The sequence below is a fragment of the Leopardus geoffroyi genome, chromosome A3 (genome assembly GCF_018350155.1).
Source record: "Leopardus geoffroyi isolate Oge1 chromosome A3, O.geoffroyi_Oge1_pat1.0, whole genome shotgun sequence".
Taxonomy (NCBI): domain Eukaryota; kingdom Metazoa; phylum Chordata; class Mammalia; order Carnivora; family Felidae; genus Leopardus; species Leopardus geoffroyi.
Genome location: NC_059336.1, coordinates 130,919,345 through 130,925,913, shown reverse-complemented (window position 1 = coordinate 130,925,913; position 6,569 = coordinate 130,919,345). Strand labels below are relative to the sequence as shown.

General features: G+C 52.9%; 1 long non-coding RNA gene across 1 annotated transcript; it reads left to right on the top strand.

The window, feature by feature from the left end:
* Positions 1-303: 303 nt before the first annotated feature.
* Positions 304-5,990, top strand: LOC123581562. Its single transcript, XR_006703824.1, has 2 exons — positions 304-1,989; positions 2,455-5,990. It is a non-coding gene; the product is annotated as an uncharacterized LOC123581562 (long non-coding RNA).
* The last annotated feature ends 579 nt before the right edge of the window (positions 5,991-6,569 follow it).

Sequence of the window (6,569 nt, the reverse complement as noted above, 5' to 3'; positions counted from 1 at the left end):
AGTGCTCTTCCCATTGTACAGATGAGGAAACTGAGTCTCCGAGAGGTGAAAATGAGTGTTCAAGGGACGCAGGTGCTGGTGACAAAACCAGAACCGGAAGCCGTGCTGCCTGACCCCCCTGTCTGGGCCTCCCGTGCTTCATGTCTCAAAGACGTCGTGAGGCTCATAAGGCTAAAAGTGATGACAGGAGAGACGCTTCCCTAGCCCCTCGGATGTGAGTGGGCTCTCCCGGGCTCCGAGACGGGAGGCGGTGCGGCCCACACTTCCTGCTCACTCATCAGACAGGCCTCCGGGCCCCGGAGGAGAGCGGGTCCCGCAGCACCAGGCTGAGCTGAATCATCGCGAGCGCGACTGTCAGATCGGAGAATGGTGTGGGTGGCCGCGTCCCAGACAGAAGACGCTCGGCCAGATGGAGACGCGCCTGTTAACTTGGATGGGGCTGTGGTTGGTGCCGGATCCCTGGTGCTGCTCTCTTGATGGAGGAGGTGGCTGAGGACTCACTGCTCGTGGAGTGCCTGGAGCCCTGGAGTGGGGACAAGTCCGAGGGTGACCAGGGGCCACGCAGCCAAGGCGGAGGGTCTGGGGGGCACTGACAAGGGCAGACACAACGGAGTTCTCGGTAAGGATATTTGGGCAGCAACCACAGCGTGGCAAAGATGCTATTTATACAACACCCATCTGGTGAGCATTCTGGGTGCTTCTCTCCAGACTCACAACTCAAATACAGCAAGTTCTTATGCTGAAGTCTCAGGCTCACCACTGCTGAGCTGCCTGCCAGGGTCCTGTCCAGAACAGTCCCGCTGAGATGGACGATGTTTTCACATGGTCCTCCCTTTCTCCTCTCTAGTGACCAGAACAACCATCAGGGCAGCTACCATCATTCAGCCCTCTGCTCATCATTTCTCATCGTTATCACAATCCTGCCAAGTAGGCGTCATCAACTTCATTATGTGCGTGAGGAAATGGAGATTTGCCACAGTCACCTCCCCAAGGTCACACAATTGTGAGCCACGGGCCCGGGGCATAAGGTCAGCTGACTGCCTCTGCTGGGGTCCCCGCGGGTTGGAATCAGGGTCTATCTGACCTCAGAGTCTGCGTCCCACCCAACACCTTCCACTTGCCGTTTCCTCCCTGCCTCCCCGCCCAGGTCCCCAGAGGGAAAGAACCCTGAAACTCATCTCCGGAGCGAGGCAAGAAGATTATTGCTGTCATTGGCCCAGCACTGAGATTTTTTTTTTTTATGGCTTCAGTCCTCTGGAATTTGTAGGCAAACGTTCCACTTTTGTCTCTGGCCAACCCAACTGCACATTCCATACTGACAAAGCCCGACTGGGAATTGGGAACTTTTCCTCCGGTCACCTCCACCTCCCTCGGCTCTTTCTCTGCCTGTCCTGCTCCTTCTCGTGAGCTCAGGCCTGCAACGCCAAGGGCGCGGGGTCGGCGGCACGACCGGGAGGGCGTCTGGCGACCGCAGGGAGTCCTGCGCGAGCCCAATCGGGGTCTGAAGAGGATGTAGGAAGTCATTTGTTTAGGTTCGTCCCCCACTCTGTCTGGGATGGGAAGAAAAGAGGGAACCAAGCCAGAGAAAGGATCTCAGAACGCCTTTGAGTGCATTTATAGACGGGAGTGAAAAAGACAAAATATAGTGCACAAAGCACTTATAAATTACTTTAATCCAATGAGAAGGAAAGGGAGGAGGGGATAAGGGAGGGAGGAGGGAAGAAACAACAAAGGAAGCCAGCCTTTGCTGCCCAGTCCCACGTCTTGCACCGTGGAGGGTGCTCGGAGACCGGGACGGGAGACAGACTTTTGGTTCAGATTCAGCGTTCGGTGTGACATGTGCCTTTTGGCAAGTCATTTCCCGCTCTGGGCTTTGCTTTTCCATTCCGAGCCGGGCCAGGGGACGTGATCTCTCAACTGCCATCTAGGCCGACGCATCTAGAGCTGCAGAACCTTGCAGACAGACCAACGCCTGTCCCTGCACCGACCGTGAGTGATCGTTTCGCACGCGGGCGGCTGGAGTCCCAGAATGAGTGTTTGCTCTGGAGCGAGTGCCAGTGCTGGCAGGGGAAAGCCTCTCGCCTCTTCATTCGAGTGTGGCATTCTTCCCTCTTGTTCGGGACAAGGGTCCGGCCGCTGGTCTGGGAAGACCACCGCGCGTCATGAGTGGATCTGAGCAACGGGGACACGTGGGAACTAAGGGGAGGGTGGGTGGAAGGGGTGAGGAGGAGGAAGCAGGAGGCGGGACGTGTGAGACGGCAGAGGAGGGTAGTTGCCACGTGGGTCTGCACGGTAGATCTTCAGAAGCCAAGGCTCTCAGCTCGCTCTACTTAGGGAGCGAACTGTGTCCCGTGGGTCCCCTAGTAATTCCTGTCAGAGGTTTTGGGTTCTAGTCCCGGCTCTGTGAGTAACTGACAAGTACCTTTCCCTTTTTCTCCACCTCTGTAAAATCAGGGATGTGCAGGGGCCTTTTCGACGAGAATCTTCCACCGTAATATCTCGCTCAGTTACCGCGGGACCCTGCAGAACACCGAGGGCCACTTAACGTGCAGAGCTCGCTTGGCCGTGATGGGTTTCTTATCGCTCAGATTTCTCTACGGACCCGACGAATTTTCAACAGAGGGTGCCCATCCTGGAGCTGGCTGCTTTCGTAGTCTCCACCCCTCCTGGGCGACACGGGCACTGGACTCAGCTGCCCGCTCAGACACATCTCCACTCTTGTCTGCCACTTCTGAGTCTCCGAGACTGCTCTTTGGGCAACACCTGCGGAATGGGTCGCCAAGGTGATCCCTGCACCAGCTGGGGATTGGGCTAGGTGGTCTCTGAGATCACCCCACATCTTGAGATCGGGAGACCTAAACCTTTTCCACGGTCGGAAGAGAGAGCCAGAAGCTCGCTCCTAGGAAACCGTGACCTTCAGACTATTAAAAATACGTACGTGGTTAGATCTTATCTCGTTTTAGGTTTTTGTAGCACGAGGTTATGTGGCCCCTAGTCAGGAGGCCTCAGGAAACAGAAAAGCAGGCCAAAAGAAAAGGTGAAAAGAAGGGAAAAGGGAAGGAAGGGAGGAAGGTTGGGGCGGGGGGGGGGGGGCGGGGGAAGCAAGGAAGAAAGGAGGCAGAAAGATGAACCCCTTGTAGAGGAGACGGGGAGGAGGCTGGAGTGAGAAGGAAAGAGGCGATGGGGAGGCGGGGGAAGAGAAAAGAAGAAACGAGGGGAAAAGACAAGGCCGAAGAGGAGAGAGAGGCAGGAAACCAGAGAGACTGGCTTCCTACTTGGGGACGCGTTTCCAGGCTACAGTCCCGCGCCCCCCACGCACGGACATCTGCCCCGCCACGACTTCCTCTGAGCGAGAACTTCGGCAACCGTGGAGCCGAGCAGGCCGCCCTGGCTGGCTTTCAACACACAGTCACTGCCGTTTCTGCAGGATGCTCGAAGTGGAATAATTAGTACTTGTCCCCTTGCCAGGGCTGTGCCGGGAGAAATCGGCTGCCTGAGAACACTGCTTGGCTGGTGGCTTGCCCACCTCTCGGAAGGCCCCGGGGCTCGCGTGTGCGTGTGAACTTGTCGGCCAGGGGGGCCGTGACCGTCGGAGGTGGAGGCTGGAAGGGGGCCGTGGAGGCACAGATGTCCCCTCGCTGGAAGGAGCCAGGGACCAAGCAGAGTAACAGAGTATGAAGTGGAGACAACGGAGGAGGAAGGTGTCAGAGCCCCGTGCAAAGTTCCTTCAGCATCCACCTTTACCGATTGGGCTAAAGTCGTTTAATCCACCTCTCCTGACATAAACGAATCCCGAGCCTCGGCGTCCTGAATCCGACTTCATCCCTTCATCCTGAGCGAGCCACTGCCCCATCCGGAGCCTCGGTTTTCTCACCTGTGCAATGGGGGCAGCCCTCGTAGAGCGTACGCGACAATTGGGACCTTCAGGAGTGCCGGGTGCCTCGGGCTGCCCGACCCTCCACAGGTGCCCAGCAAAGGTTGGTTCTCCAGCCCTGCCAGCTTCTGACTCCATTTCGATTCCATTCCATTTCTTTCTTTATATATCCGTTCAATGACGTGAACCAACGCGAATGTACTACTAGAAAGCAATCCTTTCTTTTAACGGGGAAAGAAGATTTTATGTGACCGGTATATCCACGAGCGAGTAGCAAGAGCCACCACAGCAGCCCCATGATGTCCATTCATTGGCCAAGAGGTTGAAGGTCACCAGATAGCACGCATTTCCTGCCGACCCTGACCCTCGGGTTACCTAGCTGGGGCACCAGCTGTGCCTCCTTTTCCCTCACCCCAAGTTTTTCTCATCACACTCACCTTTGTCCCCGCACGCGTTGTCCCCCACAGCCTCCTCTGAGCACTTCGCCCCGTCACGTTTGGCTCCAAGGATTTGTTTTCTGAATCCATAGCTTTAACTCTCTTCTGCACAGTTTTTTTTCCCCCCCTCTCCTGAAAGTTTGAAAATTATTTTTGTGTTCGTCTGTTTCCTGCCTTTTCTTCCCGATTTTCCCAAGGAGATTCAGCTGTTCGTACCATCTGGTCATAGTCTCAAGAATTAGAAAAGGGTTTTCAGTGATAAGAAATTTTATCCTGACTTGCTTCAGGTAGGCAGGCAGGCAGGAACCGAGACTGCGAGGGCAGGTGTCCCAAGTGTGGCGCTATCGCGTGAAGCTCTTGGAGGCTTAACAGACTCAGCCACCCAGGAGCCCCGAGGAGATCAGACTTCTAATGCTACGTCTGCCACCATCTCCCAGTGTGACCTTAGAACAATCACATCATCCTAGAAAGCAAATCCTATTATTTCAGTTTTGTGGATGAAAATGCTGAGACACCAGCGTTATTTTTTGCTCCATAGCACATTCCTGTCATATAGACCAGCAGGTATTCAAATGCAGCCTTCTTAGTCCCCAAACCGAGAGCTGAGTTTAGATTTGGAAGCAGGACTATTTATGTACCCGTGTCTTGAACTCCTTGCCTGCACTGGTTTGACTCCTTTGGGCCACACTGCCTGCTCCTCTCGGCCTGTACCCCACCCCCGGGAGAGAGGAAGCTGGCGTATCTTTTCCATTCGTGGCCTCCGCTCTTAGGAGCTCAGCTAGCCTCTCGTACACTAGGAGGAATACCTTCGGTCATACAGAGAAATTCTGACCTCCTGAGGCTGTCTGGACCCCTTTGGTCTCAGGAAACTTTTGTTCTCCTTCCGAGCTCTTAGCCTTTTTTTCCCTCCCTGGCCCTCCTTCTTCATCAAAGTCTATTGTTTGAACTGATGGCTTAGAGCCAGGTGTTAGAAAGGAAGCACAGTGATGACACAAATTTACACTCAAGTGTCGTTGAATAAAAGCCTCCGTGACATTTCTTAGGGAGTTTGTATTTTTAAAAAGGAGCAGAAATAAACCTCACCGACAATCTAGTCAATTCTGGGTTCTTCAGATGGTGTGAAAAGTGCCATGGAAAATCCAGGAGAGGTGGGCCGGTTTTGAGTGATGTATGACCCGAAGACAGGTAGATACCCAGCTTAAAACCAGCCCCAGGGACATCCACCGGGCTCAAACATTTCTGAGCCTGGGCCCCGTTCGTTTCAAACCTGCTTCTTGAGAGCCCTTAATTATACAATGTGAGTATCTTTAGCCCTGGACGAATACTACTCAATATGTATTTTATCAAGTGCTCTAGATGAGTTTTTGCATTCTTTGGGGGTGGTAAATCCAAAAACAGTGCTGGGAGGCTGAACATGAAAAACAGGAGGATTTAATTAGGAAGAAAGCCTCAGCGTCACCCCCTGGGACCACACTGCTTCATTCCTGCACGAGATTCCATCTTTGAAATGTCCTCTATACAGAACTCCCCTCCACCCCCCCTTGAAACCTCACAGCTGTGATACAGAGGGACTCTTGAGGGCGGCAAGACAAGAGAGAATTTCTTCCCTTCCCTCATGGCCGTATTTAACAGCCAGTTCCCAAATGGTATTAATAAACATTGAAACTTCAAAAACCGAACTTGACATCTCTACATCTTTTCCATTGTTGCTGGGTTTTTGTCTTTGTCGTAACACACATGATTTCCTATGGTACATGTGGGACTGGAATGGCTTCACATGCCTCTGGGTTCAGAGATGTGTATGGCTTGAAGTTTCTAGAGGTGCCCGCGAAGCATTGGGGCAGTCGCTGTTATTCTAGGGATGGGCGTCCAGGGTATGAGTCCCAAGATTGAAAACCCCAGGATTGATACACGGGGTACAGGAAATAAAAGTGAGAATATTCTTTTGGCAAAAAGAAAAGAGATGGGGCAGTGGGATAATGGGTGCCACCCTACAACCTTTCCTTTGAATCCCGGATATAGGACACGCTACCAGAGTGATTTTGAGGGAGTCGCTTAATTATTCTGCCTCAGTTTTTACTTCTGTAAAATGAGGATAATCATGCTTTCTTGTTGAGATTTAAATTAAATGATCATATATTAAAATGTGGCGCACAGGGAAATAATACACACACACACAGCTCTGTCCTGTTTGTGACACAGATCTCCTGATATCCTTACAAATAAGAGTGTTAGGGGAATATTTTGTTCTGACATTT